The sequence below is a fragment of the Erpetoichthys calabaricus genome, chromosome 8 (genome assembly GCF_900747795.2).
Source record: "Erpetoichthys calabaricus chromosome 8, fErpCal1.3, whole genome shotgun sequence".
NCBI lineage: Eukaryota > Metazoa > Chordata > Cladistia > Polypteriformes > Polypteridae > Erpetoichthys > Erpetoichthys calabaricus.
The window spans coordinates 181,339,283-181,357,536 of record NC_041401.2 but is presented as its reverse complement, the minus strand read 5'-3'; positions in this window follow the sequence as shown (position 1 = coordinate 181,357,536).

Here is an 18,254-nt window from a genome sequence, read left to right as displayed (position 1 = left end):
TGTATTCATTGCTATCTTTAAGTTGTGTGGATTAAAAATCCTTTATTTTAACCCAGAGTGGTGGTAGGTCTTGTGTGTCTAGGGCTTGGTTGCACAGTGATGCCCCCTACTGGTGTTGTAGTGTAAAAGGAGCCTGCCATTGTACCTCAGGGAGAAAGAGTCGGGAGGCAGGGGTGTGGTGATGCCCCCTACTTGTGATTATATACTGTATATATATACAACGGTGGTGCAATGGGTAGCGCTGCTGCCTCGCAGTTGGGAGACCTGGGGACCTGGGTTCGCATCCCGGGTCCTCCCTGCGTGGAGTTTGCATGTTCTCCCCGTGTCTGCGTGGGTTTCCTCCGGGCGCTCCGGTTTCCTCCCACAGTCCAAAGACATGCAGGTTAGGTGGATTGGCGATTCTAAATTGGCCCTGGTGTGTGGGTGTGTTTGTGTGTGTCCTGTGGTGGGTTGGCACCCTGCCCGGGATTGGTTCCTGCCTTGTGCCCTGTGTTGGCTGGGATTGGCTCCAGCAGACCCCTGTGTTCGGATTCAGCAGGTTAGAAAATGGATGGATATATACAGTATATATAGAATATATATAGAATATGTATACAGTGACTGGTGACTATATATACTTGCATATATTTATCTTCTATTGTCCTTATGTTATGAATAAATTAGATTATGTAATTAATTTTTGCAAGTATGTTTGGGTTATTTGTTTAAAAAGGGTCACATCTGGACCATAAGAGAGAAAGTGAAAGTATTTAATGTAGACTTTTGTCGACTGCACTGATCTCTTCATATTTCTGGTGTTCTGGATGGAAGGTAAAGCAGAGATCTCTAGGTGGGCAGAAGTTAAGATCATCCACAAACTACATTAATTGGCATCCCTGGGTGGGCATCTTATAGATAGATAGATAGATAGATAGATAGATAGATAGATAGATAGATAGATAGATAGATAGATAGATAGATAGATAGATAGATAGATAGATAGATAGATAGATAGATAGATAGATACTTTATTAATTCCAAGGGGAAATTCACATTTTTATATGGAAAATAAAAAATCACATATTAGCATAAATAGACACAAAACTAATTAAGTGCTTCTATAAGCATTAAAACTTAGTATGAATTAGATATGTGAAGCAAAGAGTTAAAGAAAGGCATTTGCCATATTTCTTTTTTAGTTAAGCTTAGAGCAAAACCACCAATATTGAGTAACTCGGAAAGACAGAGCAGGAAGAGAATGACGTTCAGAAACTGTCCGAGGACAGAGAAGGGGGAACGTGAGAAACAGATGTTGTTTGAAGGTCGGCTAAGAAATGGTATTGAATAACGAGACGCAGAAAATATTGGTGGCCAAGAACCTCTCAAAAGCATTGTTATGAGTGAGGTCAACATGATAAGAAATGATTATATAAACTGGCATTTTTGGGGCACATCTCAGTTTGGCCTAATTGGGTTGAGTCCGTGTGATTGTTTATTGCAATAAACCTTATTACTCTGTTTGCCTGTCCTTTGACTCTTTGAGCCTTCATTGAATGTGAGAATCTTCGGCGTATTTTTCGCTTCGACACTTACTATTTTTTAATTATTAACTGGCATTGCTAAAGGCCAACAGTCAGTTAGTCAGTCAGTCATTATCCAACCCGCTATATCCTAACTACAGGGTCGCGAGGGTCTTCTGGAGCCAATCCCAGCCAACACAGGGCACAAAGCAGGAAAAAATCCCGGGCAGGGTGCCAGCCCACTGCAGGACACACACACACACACCCACACACTAGGGGCAATTTCGGATCGTCAATGCACCTAACCTGCATGTCTTTGGACTGTGGGAGAAAACCAGAGCACCCGGAGGAAACCCACGCAGGGAGGACCCGGGATGCGAACCCAGGTCTCCTTACTTTGAGGCAGCAGCATTACCACTGAGCCACCATTAAAGGCCAACACTGCTACTTTAACATCAATCATTCAATTCATCTTCTCTCGTCATCAGAACCTCAGATGGACTGTTCACACAGTGGTGAAGGAAGCTTTTTAATATCACAGACAGCTAAAAAGGTTTTACTAAGAGCCCGCACGGACACACTCGGATCATTTTACACCGGCTCCATTAAAAGCATCTTAACTGAATGCATCATTGCCTGGCATCGTCCTCAGTAACAAAGCCTTGCCGAGGGCAGTGCATTCTGCTCAACAAATCATTGGAGATGAGCTTCCTTACTTACAAAGGGAAATCCAAGAATATTTTTAATGATCTCTGTCATCTCAAGTCTTGAACTGTTCACGTTGTACCAGTCCCGCTGACCTGCCACATTCATGCCGCTGTTTCATCACCTCTACTTTCCGTTCCACCACAACTATTTCATGTTATCAGAGTGCACTGCACGGTGTATGAATTGTTGTCAGGTCTAAGGGTTTACGTATTTAACACGTTTATTTGTGTGCAGTGTGTGAGCGGTGATTTGCTCTTTAAATGCATTTACAAGGTGCACTGTCTATGGAGTAAATTTGCACTAAAACTGCTGTGGACTTTGCTCACCTGTACAGTGATGTGACAATCAAGTAGCACAAAGTTGAACCTGAACTTGAACGAAACAGAAGCCCACCTGTTTCTAAAGAGGCTTTAGTTGCCCCCCACCACCCTCCCAGGCCATAAGCTCTTCTTTACACCAGTGCCCGTTTATTCCGACCTGGCACTTGGAGAGTCAGTGTGAGCTCCTCCTTAGAGGTATGTGCCCACCAGGTCTGCCCCCTGTTTGCCCCTTCCCCACTACCAACCCCTTGCCAGCTGCACAGTGGATATCAAGAGGCTTCACACTGTTCAAATTGAATTTTTCATACGTCGATGATGAAACTGCTTAAAATCAAGACATATCTTGTCAGACGGTTTTTCACCCCTAATGAGATCTTTCTTTTTTTTTTTCGTCGTTCCTCTCCTCAAAGTCAATGATCTAATTTAAGGACCAGAAATAAATGTTTTTGACAGTGAAAAGAGTAAAAGGGCTTTTGGGGAAAAGGTATTTAGAAAAAAAAAAAATAATAATAATGATTCCATTTCCTAGCTCAGCAGGATTCAGCTTTATAGATCTCCACAGTCCCATCGTATAACACAAAGTGGCGGAGTTAAGTGTCAGCCGATATGGCTAAGAATGATGTTGACCAAATAATTACCATTCATTTTTATTTATTGGAACCTTTTTCTCGCTGCTGAGGAAGACATTTAGCACGTTCCTAAATCTCTCTGAGAAAGAGAGCGCTACGGACTCTCTTAAGATTGACCAGACCTTGCAATCTGTGAGGAAAACTATGGAGATAAATAACCTGAGCGATCACGGTTCCATTTATCTTTTAAGATGTTCCGTTTTCTCACCGCCCTTGTGGATTTCTGGCCGTTTTTGTTTAGCGCCCTCTTAAGGTGAACGTTTTCTGAGACCGACCGCACCCGAGGTTCACAACACAGATTAAATATTAACGCCGTAGTTATTTGATATTATTGTGCGCCTTTTCCCTTTCTATCTTTTATAGTGGTCCCATTTTGTTTTAGAACTCACCTCATAAATTGTACTGAGCATTGCAATTCTCTTGAAATGGAGAGAAGTAATTCTAAGAGAAATGGGACTGGGATTCCGGTATGTTGTCTTTAGGACACGGTGGCGCACAGCTTATTGCTTCTGTCTCGCGGGTGCTGCGACTCTAAGTTCAAATCCTCTGCCTGATTATTACTTGCGTGGTCTTTTGCTTGTTCTGCCCATGTCCGTGTTTATTTTCCAACAGATGGTACTCCAGTTTTTCTTGGTGTAAAGGGCAGATAAAGAGTTGGGGATCCACCCCGTATATATTTTGTACAATGCCAGCAGAAATATTAGCTCCAGAGAACTGTCTGGTTCAGCGTTCAAATAGGGACAAATGAAGAAGGGAAGCCGCTAGGCTTTTATAGTGACAGAGGAGGAAGAGGCAGGTCCATGGGATGCAAAGCGGAAGTGAGGTTGGTAGGAGGCATGGCTAGGAAGGGAGTGCAGGAACTGGAGGAGGTTTCTCTTCAGGTGACCTGCAGAAGAGACAGAAGACAGGTCAGTGCACTTCGTCAATCTCTGCCCTTATTTTCTGCCCTCGGTTAAGCCCTTAGCCTGCCTCCCATTGGTTATTTGGTGGCTTTAACACATTGACTGCTGGATCATTTATTACCAGGAAGCTGTATAAAGGCCTCGATATAACTGTTCTGTCACAATTCAGTTTTTTCCCTATGTAAGTGTTTTCAGGACCCACTGGAGGTGGAGTGCAATTGTCATAATGGAGGGAATCCTCACGGGGATTCATACATAATCATAAGAGTGGGGGGAGGGGGGTAACCCTTAGTGATTTGAACAAGATTGTCACAGCGAGTTACCCTTGGTGAATTAAGTGCAATCGTCATAATGGGTGAGGGGAGGGGGGGGTCCCCCTTGGTGATTCATGCATGATTGTCAGAGTGGAAAAAAGGGTCCCCCTTGGTGATTTGAGCAGGATCATCACAATGAGGAGGGAATCGAATGGGATCCTCAGTGCTGGGGGGAAAATCGAGCATGATCATCTGAGTGGCGACCCATCGCAACCCACTGTTTGACCCACTTGCCATCCACTGCAGCCCACCGACTGGAAATTTAAGTTTTAGGGGACCACTTTAGAAAAGGGGCTGCACATTGGCCCAGTGAGAGCACTGCTGCCTCGCAGTAAGGAGACCAGGGTCCTCCCTGAGTGGCATTTGCATGTTCTTCCCCCTGTCTCTGGGTGCACCAGTTTCCTCCCACTGTCCAAAGATATGCCGGTTAGGCGGTCTGGCAAGTTAAATTGTGCCTATTGTGTGTAGTGTAATGTAGATGCTGAAGATGAGGTTGTCAGCCTCGACCATTGCTAAGATACTTAAGCTGAGGGAGCCAACCTTAGCCATCGCTAACATATTTGGAGTGTATCTCTTTCAGGGGTAGTGATGTGGGTACTGAAGGATATAGGCTTCCAATGGGCAACCTCTCTTAAGATATTAAAGCTGAGGTAGCCAGCCGTAGCCATTGCTAATGTATCTGGAGTCTATCACTTTCAGGGGTAGCAATTTGAGTGCTGAAGGATATAGACGTTCCAATGAGAGGCTTCTCTTAAGATATTCAAGCTGTGGTAGCCAACCTTGGCCATTGCTAACATATCTGAAGTGAATCTCTTTCAGGGGTAGTGATGTTGATACTGAAGGATATAGGCTTTCCCATGGACAGCCCCTCTTAAGGTATGGAGGATGAAGTACCCGATTGAAGTAGCCAGCCTCGGCTATTGCTAAGAATATTAAAGCTGTGGTAGCCATCCTCGGCCTTTGCTCTCTGTGATGAGAATGACGAAAGAAGAATGTCAAATAGGTGAGTATTGCGGGGTGTACATGTAAATCAAGGCTAAAAATGTCGCCATTTCCAGTGTTAACTTGTCCATCACTTTTAAAAGAACATTAGAGTTTAAAGTACCTTTTATGAACACTTTTACACAATAAAACACTAAGCACTGGATCTTGTTTTTCACACATAATGTCTTATTTGATTCAGTAATTAACTTATTGTTTAAAATATCAGGGATTGTTGTCCTATACAAGCTAAAATCTGTAAACCCCCGGCTTTCTCCCGAACTAACTTAAACCCCTGGCAACCATTCACATTAACTTAGTGTTGATCTTTAAAGCCTGTCTGTTATTTTTGGCATATAGTGCTGTGCCTCATCTGCCATTACCTTGTCTGCCTTTCCTAATGGCTGCTTAGTCACTGACGCTACTGGTCTTCTCCATCTTGTAATCCCATGAGTCCATTCAACTGTTCATCCATCACTTATTCACCTCTTCTACATTTCCAGGAAGGGGTTCCAAAGCACCACAACTTCTTTATTGCACATAATGTCTAATTTGATTCAGTAATTACTAATTGTTTCAAATTTTAGGAAATGTTGTCCTATACAAGCTAAAATCAGTAAACCCCCTAACTAGCTTGAACCCCTGGCAACCATTCACATTAACCTTGATCCTTAAAAACCTGACTGTTATTTTTGGCATATAGTGCCATGTCTCATCTGCTGCTACCTTGTCTGTCTTTCCTGAAGGTTGCATAGCCAGTAACGCTACTGATCTTCTCCATCATTTTCATTCATGATTCTGTTGTCCCATAATTTTCCCCAAACACTGTTGTTTCTAGTTCATCCTGTAGCAGTAGAGGTTCTGATCCACCTCTTGAACCCTAAGGTACCACTCCAAACACCAGGTAAAAGTCCAAGACTTCTTTATTTTATAATAATTACATGCAGTAAGCACCCTCCACTCCACACTACACATATAATAATCAATAATCCCAATACAAATACCAATCCTCCTTTCCCAGACACTTCGCCACCCTACCTCCCAGCTTAGCTCAATGTCTGGGCTTTCCCAGCATCCTTTTATACCCCCTGACCCGGAAGTGGTTCCTGTCCAACAATCCACAAGTCCTCATTACTTCCGGGTCAGGGTAAAAGTCCTTCTCTTCAACCTGGAAGCACATCGTTTCTCCTGTTCATGTGACCAGGACGTACTTCCAGGTTATAGGGCACATAACTGTCCGGCAGCCTCCCTACAGCGACTCCTGGTGGCCCCCATGGTATCCAGCAGGGCTGTGCATACAAACTACAAAGTCCATGAGGCCCTGCTGGAATTCAGGGAACGTCCGTGCTGTCGGGAGAGCGCCACCTGGAGGCCTGGGGGTGAGGGCCGGAATATTTAGCCGGCCATCCATCACAATCCATTATGCTTCAAATACTCTTCATCTTGGGGTGGCATGGTGGTACAGTGGTAGTGCTGCTGCCTCACAGGAAGGAGACCAAGGTTCTCGTTCCGTGTCCTCACTGCATGTTCTCCCTGTGTCATGGGTATCCTCCTGGTGCTCCGGTTTCCTCCTACAGTCCCAAGACAAACGGGTTAGGTGGACTGGTGATTAGAAATTTGCCCCAGGGGGTGTTTGTGTTTGGACTGGCGTCGTGTACAGTGTTTGTTCCCAGCCCTGTACCCTATGCCAGCTTGGGCAGACTCCAGCAGGGCTAAACAGGTTAGAAAATAACTGACTGACTGCCCCTCATCCTAAGCCGTAGATATTTAAAGAGTGAAATTTTACTTTTTTGGAAAAATGACAAAAAAAACTTTAAGGGGAGGAAGTTAAGAGAGAAGAGGAAAAGAAAAGTAGACAAGCAAAACAGTGACAGTTGTGACCACCAATGACCCTTAAATGGGGAAACCACTGAGGATTTTTACATCAATAGGTCTAAACGCAGGCTTAGCCACCTAAACCAAGTTAGAAATGATTTCTCTTTCCGAAAGACTGCCTGAAGAAACTTAACATGAACGAAATATCCCAGGCCGAGAGAATGTAATCGGCCCGGACTTGTTATTGACCTTCTTCTGGATTTCTGCCAGTGCGCTGTACTTAGCATCCTTTATTTTCCTTCAATAAATGAGAATGTGGCTGACAAGAATTCAATTTAATGTCTCAGCTGAAAGATGACACTTCCTGAGGCAAAGTGCCCCCTTCCATTATCAAAGCATATTGTTTGCACCCCAGCTCACTGTGAAGAGTGACAACCGGCGAGCGGCTCTGACCGTTTCCAAGGAGCTTCGCCTTTCGTCACGAGCGGAGCGTCTCAGGATCAGACCGGCTTCCGCTTGCTTAACTCGTGAGGCTCGCTGCAAGCGGAATACAAAGTGTGCTGTGTGTGGGCAGATGTGAGCGAAGCCATTCATTCAGCGGAGGCAACTTGAAAGTAAATATGTGCTCTGCGGGTCTTAGTCCAAGTGCCTGAGCTAATAGGCTGATTGGAGATCTCGCTTGAAATGCTTATTTATTTATTTATTTTTTGCTATGTTATTTATTTTAGCATTTCGCATTAGCTTGTTTGCAGACATAACAGGGCAATAAATCTTAGCTAAAAGAACAAAAAGACCACTGAAGGCCATGTTGTACATCAAGCTGCCATACCCCCTCTAATATGGCATTCAAGTGGGATCGAGCATCTTTGTGTCCTACAGAAGAAACAATCCAATCGCACTAAAGATAATCTCTGACAGTGCCTCCCAAGTCTGGACCCTGCGTCAAGAACTTGTGGCTCCATTCAAATGCTATTCAAAGGAAGAAGACTCCATCCATAAATGAAGCTACTTACCCCATGCAGTTTGTAGTGGTGGTCTCGAAAATATAAATAAAGTTTCTGAGAGACTCTGAGGACTGTAAGGTGGAGTACATTAAGTACTCAGCTGGTGGCATTGTGATCACTGACAGTAAAAGCCGATGTCAATCTACGCGACTTCTACTCCTAGGGCTTGTCAAATCTGCCGATGACAGTTGCTCATCAGTCGCCGGAGTTTGTCAATTTATACAAATTAAAATTAGTTTAGAGACAGTGTGACAACTTATAATATATATAATACTTACAATATCTAAAATACAATATAAACATCTATCCATCCATTTTCCAACCCGCTGAATCCGAACACAGGGTCACGGGGGTCTGCTGGAGCCAATCCCAGCCAACACAGGGCACAAGGCAGGAACCAATCCCGGGCAGGGTGCCAACCCACCGCAGGACACACACAAACACACCTACACACCAAGCACACACTAGGGCCAATTTAGAATCACCAATCCGCCTAACCTGCATGTCTTTGGACTGTGGGAGGAAACCGGAGCGCCCGGAGGAAACCCACGCAGACACGGGGAGAACATGCAAACTCCACGCAGGGAGGACCCGGGAAGCGAACCCAGGTCCCCAGGTCTCCCAACTGCGAGGCAGCAGCGCTACCCACTGTATATATATATATATATATATATATATATATATATATATATATATATATATATATATATATATATCCTATTATATCAAAGCGGTCGGGATTGTCCTTCCGTCCCGTGAGTGCAAAGCGTAGCGGTATTCTGCTTATCACAGACTTACTACTTGCGGCTTGCGGTAAGAAGCGACACGATGTGAGCAGAGTTCTGGTGCTCCCATCGTTCCCTTACTTTTGTGCGCGATGCGCTGGAAAAATAGACAAAATTATGTCTCTGGAAATAATTAATGTTGATGGAGTACAAATGCCTCACCGCGTAGTAAATATCAGGGGAGATGGTGCTTGCTTATTCTCATCTATAGCTTATTTAGTGCATGAAACTCCATCTTTAGCGGTACAGATTCGGGCTGACATTGTACGACATGTAATTGGTCAAGGTTTCAGCCATTTACAATGATGCTGTCAGGAATCTCTTATACAAATGAGCTTCAGTATCTCACTGAAATGTCAAAGTCTCAAACTTATGGTACCATTTCTGAGCTATATATTATTATGGAGTCCTACACTCCAAGTTTGGACAGGCACTCGAGGGGATAAAAAAACTTTTTGGGAGATGTTATGAATGGGCACTTTGATGTTCTCATTCCCTACACTTACATGCCTGATGTACACATGGAGTGCACACAAATTAAGGATAAAAGTCGGTCATCTTAAAAGGCGGGTGAGCCTAGTATATATATATATATATATTGTCAAACACGTGCGAGTAGTAGACAGCTATAGGGCTTGAGTAGTGGTAATACCATATCAGACCAGGGGGCAGCCAGGTGTACTGACTGTCTTTCTCAGTTCCTTGCAGACCATTCCCAGGAAATCCCACCAGGTTCCGGTGCCTTTGATGACGTCACTTCTGGTTCCGGCACTTTGGATGACGTCACTTCCAGTTCTGGCACCGAGACGTCACTTCCTCTCCGGGCCTTTAAAGCTGCCATCTGACCTCCAGTCTGGCAGTTCTGTTTTGGACTCAGTCTTGTGAACATCTCTATTCAATTATTTTCAAACTTTTGCAGCCACGGATATAATATACGGGTGGCTTGCCCCAAACCTTTATAATGTCTGGGGTGTATTGCCGGCAGCTCGGGACGCCTCGAGAAGGAAAAGATGGGGGATGGCAGCAACTTTTGACCACTGCCTCCCACAAGATGCTAGATGTCAGCTCCTCTGGAGTATAGCGGTGCCCCGGATTCCCGCAGTCCATCCTGGGACTTGGAGTTCAGTGTCACAGACCTTTTGGGTACCGTGGGTGTCACCAGGGGGAGCTGTCGAAGGACTGGGGGAGTCATACTTTCCCTTTAGCCCAGAAGTACTAATGGATCACGTGGAAAGATCCCCCTAGGTACTTCTGGGCTGAGTAAAGAATCTGAGTTCTCCGTCTAACCCGGAAGTGCTGGCAAGTCACGTGGAAGGAAGAACAGAAGCACTTTCGGATCAGGCACTATATAAAAGATTGCTGAAGACCCAGCAGGTGAGCCTGAGTTGGGAGGAGGTGGACAATGTTTGCTGGGAGGTGTGGAGGAGATGAATATTGTGCTTTATTGCTGAACTTATTGTGGCTGTGGTGCTTTGGAGGCACTGTGTGGGAAGAAGAAATAATAAAAATAATAAAATACTTCTTGGTGCTTTTAACCTGTGTCCAGAACATTGGGTTTAAAAGGGGCAATAGTACCACTAGTGTCCATCCATTTGCAATATACAGTGGACCCTTGACTTACGAAATCATTTTGTTCGTGAGGGCTGGTTGTAACTCAAGTTGGTTGTAAGTCAAGACTATTTTTCCCATAACAAATAATGGAAATACCCATAATGCATTCCGAACCACCCACAGCAACACTTACTTAACCTTTTCATAATAAAAAAGGGTTGTATAATGTGCATAATTTACTAAAACACCAATAATTTTTCTAATGTACTAAGCAAAAAGTTTTAAAAAGTGCCTAGCCTACCAGAAACAACAATTTCATACTGTTCTCACCTTTTAATTTGACATCTTTGGGCTGCAGGAAGGGAGGAGGAGGAGAATGAAATGGAAGGTGGTTATTGTTTGGAAGGAGCCTCCTTATACAAATCTTTTCTTTGTAAAATTGTCGAGATGGTGGATTTCGACATGCTGTACATACTAGTGAGATCGTTCACATGAATGCCACTCTCATATTTCAGCACAATTTCCTTCTTCATTTCGATTGTGATCGCTTTCTTTACCTTCGTTACCTTCTCTTCCTTCCTTAGCAATTATCGAAAGAAATTATATAAATCACTGCACTGACCGAAATTACGTCCACAAACACATGTATCTGGGCTCCGACTGACACTTACTAAGCTCTCGGCTGTTTGTTTACAATCGCGCAAGCGGATACACATGACCACATTCAGGTCGTAACGCAAGATGTTGGTCGTAAATCAAAACAAAAATTTTGGTCGTAAATCAAGTTGTTCACATGTCAGGCCGGTCGTATATCAAGGGTCGACTGTATATATACAATTAAAAAATCTTGGGATGAGAGATGAGACGTGACTTTTTCAGAGAGATATTTTCACATCCCACGAGACGAGACTTTGTGCCAAGAGATTTAACCAGGCCTGGGGCTGGAAATAAAAGACAAAGAGTAGATGACAATGTAAAACGTCATAAAGAATTCAAAAACGTTGGCAAGATACATATGCAGAGCAGGTTAGAGATAATGGAAGTGCGAAAATTCGAAAGTCTCAAAATAATGATAGTAAAGATCACATTAGCACAAACAAATGGAAATTATTACTCGGTGAAATAACGGAACAGTGAAAAGAGATCGAATATATTGTTCAGATTTAAACTTTAAGTCGGAGACTTGTAGATCATCTAATTTGTGTTGCCATCAGGGAAGAGTAGTGTTTCTTCCCAATGAAGAGGTGTATCCACGAGAATTAAAAGATTTGTTTTTTGATGAAAGTGAAATCCTGCGAGAGAAAATTAGATGTAGTTTAATATCTAATACTTTTATATCTAACATTTGGATATCTAATGCAGTGATTATGAGCTCTTAAGTAAAGGTCAAAGTTTATCGTGATCATAAACTTGCAGCAAATTATGATTGTGTTGGGTAACAAAAGTGAAATACACAAAAGTATGTGAAGATGAGAAAGTGAACGAGAAAGACAAGTGTCATTGTGAATAACAGAGGTGGTGACGCCATACTAAAGAACTCAGAGCTCTGAGCTGAAAGGGGGGTTTCAGGGGTTACCTGACATTGAATTGAATTACTTAGCATACGGCTTACTTTATTTTTGATCTCGCTTTGCGTCATTTTCAAGTACGACTTTTTACATTTTTGATTCATTTAGTTTACTACACCTCATCTCCCAATTCTTATTTAAATAAATCATTTCGCTGTGTCACTTTAAAAAGAGGACAACAGTGATGAGAACGAGAACAATAAAATAGAATTAAATTAGACTGGTGTGCTGCAAATTACGCGTGTCACACATCCGAAACAAGCAGAAAGTAGTGTTACCTGCTGGGGGCACCACTGAGCCCCCAAAACCCTCCAATACACCGACCCCAACACAAATATAAACTCATAGGACAATTTATTATAAGAAAAATCTGAACAAATGATGTAACAATCACCCTTAACAATTCTTCCATTCTCTGCCTTCTTTCTTCCTCCCTTCTGGTGATCGTTGTCCGCTGCCTCCCGATTCTGAGCACCGGGATGAGGTTGAGCGGCTTCTTTTAAGGTAAACCCAGGAGTACGACAGTACCGGCTGGAGGTACTTTCAAGTTGGACGGAGATTCCTTAAAATGGGGACGATTTTTCACTGCAGCTCCCTTTGGCAGCATGGATGGAACACTACAAGGCTATGCTGCCGGACTACAACTCCCAGCATGCCCTATGGGCATCCATGTTAGCACCATCATCCAGGAGGGCCTCCACCTATTGTGTCGGGAAAGCAAATTGTTGGTGTAATGGTGATGATGTCACTTTTGCCCCTCTAGTGGTAATGGGCCATGTACTATCTCGGCTTGAGCGGTAGCCCATACTTGATGTCAGTTACAGAGGCTTTTGGGAGCAATATTCTTAGCTGTTGACCACCAAAAAAACGTATCAAACCCCAAAAAACTCTTTAAGGTGAGTTTCACGTTGCACAATTGTAAAATGAAATCGTATGCAAAAAAAAAAATGGCCTGCTTCACTCATTACTATTTGTTTGTATTCGGAATCTTGGACAACCAGGGGGTACACCACTGAGACCTTTAAGTCGACAGACCCGTGACGTTCCACTTTTGGTTAACACAAGTTAGCAACAGTCTGCAACATTAAAAAAAAAAAAGTAGTCGCACCCACACAAAGCAAAGATGGCAGCACATCGAGGTGTTCCATAATTGTAACACAATCTGAATGATTTTGAAACAATTACACAATGACAGAAATGGGTTCCTTCCAATTTAAAACCCGTATCGGGAAGAAAAAAAAATAGGAAAATACATCAAGCAGAATCTGGAAAAAAAAACATTAAAAAGAATAAAATAAAAATTAAGGCTGTCCTTAGCAGCAGCAACACTCCACTGGTGATGTGAACCGAAACTCTACTCTCCAGCATCACACGGGCCGTTTGCTTTAGACGACACCCTCAAGAACTCCTTCAGGAACGTCTCACGATGACGCGTTGAAACGTCACACAAAACGTCCTCCTGCTCTCACGTCACACAAGCTGTCACTTTCACCGTTCTGCCTTTTGTGTGCCTTCCCACATCCAGGTTCCTTGTTACTCCATCTTTATTAAATTGCACCGACTTCTAATTATTTAATGGTTACAGGTACTGCCTTCTAAAGAGAGACTTCAGAAAGAAGCTCGCTGCTAATTCTATTAGTAACAACTTCCCCGTGAGATGATAAAACACGCTCTAGTGAGCGATGAAATTAGCACAGACTCTTTCTTTTTTTTTTTTTCTTATTGCCATTTTTTAATTCTTAGCTAATTTATTATAGCAAGACAGGCAGACTGGTTGGTCGCTTCCACTAAAACAGAGTCACAGTGTCTACTCTATTTAGGTCACTTTTAATTCAGAGGCACTGTTAGCAGCCTTCATTTTGACTTTCCCTACAAATACGGTCCATCCATCCATCCATTGTCTCCCGCTTATCAGAGGTCGGGTCGCAGGGGCAGCAGCTTGAGCAGAGATGCCCAGACTTCCCTCTCCCCGGCCACTTCTTCTAGCTCTTCCGGGAGTATCCCAAGGCGTTCCCAGGCCAGTCGAGAGACATAGTCCCTCCAACGTGTCCTGGGTCTTCCCCGGGGCCTCCTCCCGGTTAGACGTGCCCGGAACACCTCACCAGGGAGGCGTCCAGGAGGCATCCTGATCAGATGCCCGAGCCACCTCATCTGACTCCTCTCGATGTGGAGGAGCAGCGGCTCTACTCTGAGCCCCTCCCGGATGACTGAGCTTCTCACCCTATCTTTAAGGGAGAGCCCAGACACCCTGCGGAGGAAACTCATTTCAGCCGCTTGTATTCGCGATCTCGTTCTTTCGGTCACTACCCATAGCTCATGACCATAGGTGAGGGTAGGAACATAGATCGACTGGTAGATTGAGAGCTTTGCCTTGCGGCTCAGCTCCTTTTTCACCACGACAGACCGATGCAGCGCCCGCATTACTGCGGATGCCGCACCGATCCGCCTGTCGATCTCACGCTCCATTCTTCCCTCACTCGTGAACAAGACCCCGAGATACTTGAACTCCTCCACTTGGGGCAGGATCTCGCTACCAACCCTGAGAGGGCACTCCACAAATACGGTGAATTATACAATATACAGTGGACCCTTGACTTACGAACTCAATTCGTTCGCGAGGGCTGGTTGTAACTCAAGTTGGTTGAAAGTCAAGACTATTTTTCCCATAAGAAATATTGGAAATACCCATAATGCATTCCGAACCTCCCACAGCAACACTTACTTAACCTTTTCATAATTAAAAAGGGTTGTATAATGTGCATAAATTACCAAATACACCAATAATTTTTCTAATGTACTAACCAAACAGTTATTAAAAGTGCCTAGCCTACCAGAATCAAAAATTTCATACTGTACTCACCATTTAAGTTGACATCTTTGGCTTGCAGGAAGGGAGGAAGAGGAGAATGAAATGGAAGGTGGTTATTGTTTGGAAGGAGAGCCCCCTTCCATAAGAACATCAGGACTCTGGCTCTCTGGTGTCCTTTCTCTCTTTGGCAGAGGCTGTAGCCCACTAGGGCCTGCTTCTGGCACACTAGGTCGCAACCTTTTCGGAAATAAAAACTGGCCTAAGGCTGTCTGTTTCTGCCTTTTCCTCAATACAGTTCTGTAGTATGACATGCCATTGTCATTAAGCAAGTTAATGCAACTATTAGCTTTTTCTCTGTCTGGGTGGGTCTTCTCTGTAGCTCTGTCCATTTTTTGAGGATGTCCTTTATTTCAGACAAATCTTTTCTTTGTAAAATTGTCGAGATGGTGGATTTCGACATGCTGTACATATTAGCGAGGTCGGTCACACGAACGCCACTCTCATATTTCCGCACAATTTCCTTCTTCGTTTTGATTGTGATCGCTTTCTTTACCTTCGTCACCTTCTCTTCCCTGCGGTGGGTTGGCACCCTGCCCGGGATTGGTTCCTGCCTTGTGCCCTGTGTTGGCTGGGATTGGCTCCAGCAGACCCCCGTGACCCTGTGTTAGGATTCAGCGGGTTGGAAAATGGATGGATGGACCTTCTCTTCCTTCCTTAGCTTCTTTTCTAGATTTTTTGGGGCATTTTTAATAGCAATTATCGAAATAAATTATATAAATCCCTGCACTGACCGAAATTACGTCCACAAGCACACGTATCTGGGCTCCGACTGACGCTTACGAACACTCTCGACTGTTTGTTTACAATCGCACAAGCGGATACACGTGACAGCAGTCGGGTCGTAACTCAAGATGTTGGTCGTAATTCAAAAACAAAAAAATTTTTGGTCATAAGCCAAGTTGTTTGCATGTCAAGCCGGTCATATATTGAGGGTCAACTGTATAGAGTGGTCCAGATCTAATTATGCAATTTTCATTACGCTATAACGTTTATTACATAAAGAACTCGCAGCACCTGCCCTACACATAGAGATTTCACTTAAAATTACTTTTGTTGCCAATAGATGGCAGCACCTGACCTGCATTCCAAAATGGCCGGGAGACGGTTGTCAGTCGAACAGTTGCATAATTAGATCTGGACCACCCTGTATAGAAAAAGTAAAGGAATTGAGTCACAATTCTGACTGACTCTTCAATTGACTTACATTTTTTACGTATCCTCGAGCACATCTCTCCAGTTCTGATGTCACTACATTGGTTACCCGGGCCATTTAGAATTGACTTATATCAATTCTTATATCATCTCGCTCCATCCTATATCTCAGAATGCCTCTCACCTTACACTTCAGATCGTAACCTTAGATCTTCATATGAGGGTCTGCTTAGAATTCCAAGACCTAAACTTAAAAGAAGTGGTGAGGTGGCCTTCTGCTGTTAGGCACCTAAAATCAGGAGTAGAAATTCAGCAGGCTGATACGGTGGAGCACTTTAAAAAACTGCTAAAAACACATTATTTGAACGTGACTTTCTCAGAGCTTTATTTAACCTTTTAACCGCCAACTCCCTAAATATTCCCCATGCCAGGAGAAATCTGAACAATTTTCGTTTTTTTACTTTACATTTATTCAAGCAGTATTTACCTGCTGAAATGTTTCAAATAAATGGTCAATCAAAGGACGTAGCTTGAACAAGCGGTCACGGTTTGGATCTTTCATATCTGGCTCAGATAACGGGCAGCAGTCCAGTTGAGATGCTGGGGATACACCCACTCATCTCCATCATCCGATGCGTCGTCATTCACAGTATCATGCAGCGCACGTTGCTGATCATCATTGTCGCTAAAATCTTCTTCAGAACTGCTACAATCATGATCAGAATTATTGTCCAAAATCGCCTGCAAAACCTCACTAGAAGTCAGTTTACGTTTCGCCATATTCACAGCTTTCACTTTTGAATCACATCACGTGAGTGGCCAATACAACCGCAGAGTTGTCGAAATACAACGTAGTAATAATACCCACGCCAAACTGTCAGTTATACTATGCGCCAGGCATTCACATAACCACAGGCAAATGTGCCGGATAATTCCGGCAGTAAGGCGTCAGCAATAAAGCTACGATGCCGGATATATCCGGCAGAGGGCGGTTAAGGGGTTAAGTGTAACCCTGATATTCTGTAAATGCATTGAATTATCATTTTTATCATATCTTCATAATCCGCACTAACCCCTACTTTCCCTGCTATTCTTTTTCTGGTTTTCTGTGGTGGTGATCTGTGCCCTCACCACCTGATCCGGGCACCATGCAGTCCCTACATTGAGGTCCAGATGACCAGCATCGTCTAGTTCTTCCATGTGAAACCTGAAAACCATGAGGACTGATTGAGTTCATTGATGTTAGGGGGGCTGGGTGGTCTCGTGGCCTCAGAACCCCTGCAGATTTTGTTTTTTTCTTTTTTTCTGTCCCTTTATTCTTTGTTACTTAGTATTGCCTAATCGTATTTTCATATTTTGTCTTTTTTCTCTTTCTTCATCTTGTAAAGCACTTTGAGCTTCATCATTTGTATGAAAACGTGCTATAGAAAGAAATGTTGTTGTTGTTGTATCCCAAAACACGACTTGGCCACTTTTGGAGTGATGTCTGTCTGCACATACATCGGGATGTCAATCCATGGACATAACTCAAAAGTGACCCACTTCATATGAATGAAACCTGGCACAGTCGTTAGCCTTGTTAAGTGCTAGAAGGTGATGATTTTGAGGTTTCCAGTATTAGTCACTCATTGGTTCCATTGTAAGGTCACATGTGCCTAAGGCTACTTAGGCAGCGCTGGACAATGAGCAGGAATCAAGTCCTGGCAATGCTGGACCAGCCCATCACTGGGCACACTTCCATGCACTCACGTTCACTCTCTCACTCACACTGGGTCAGTCATTTAGGAGCCGAGTGCAGCTGTTCAACAGGTGACACCTCAGCACCACAGTAGTTTGAATGGAATGGAGCACTGTGAGTTTTTTTTTTAATTGGCTGGTGTGCCAATCCTGCCACCAGCCCCCAAATCCACCCTGCAAGTTGGGGGACCTGCTAGCAGGTTAATGTCATACCCAGGACAGAGAAATTGCAGGCTAAGTACCTTCCTCAAGGGCCCAACGGAGTGGAATCACTTCTGGCATTTACAGGAATCGAGCCGGGCACCCTTCTGACTGCCAGTGCAGATCCCTCGCCTCAGAGCCGCCACTCTGCCCCAATCAAGTTACAGCGCCTATAAAATTATTCACCCCTTGGAAGTTTTCATATTTTACTCTTATATA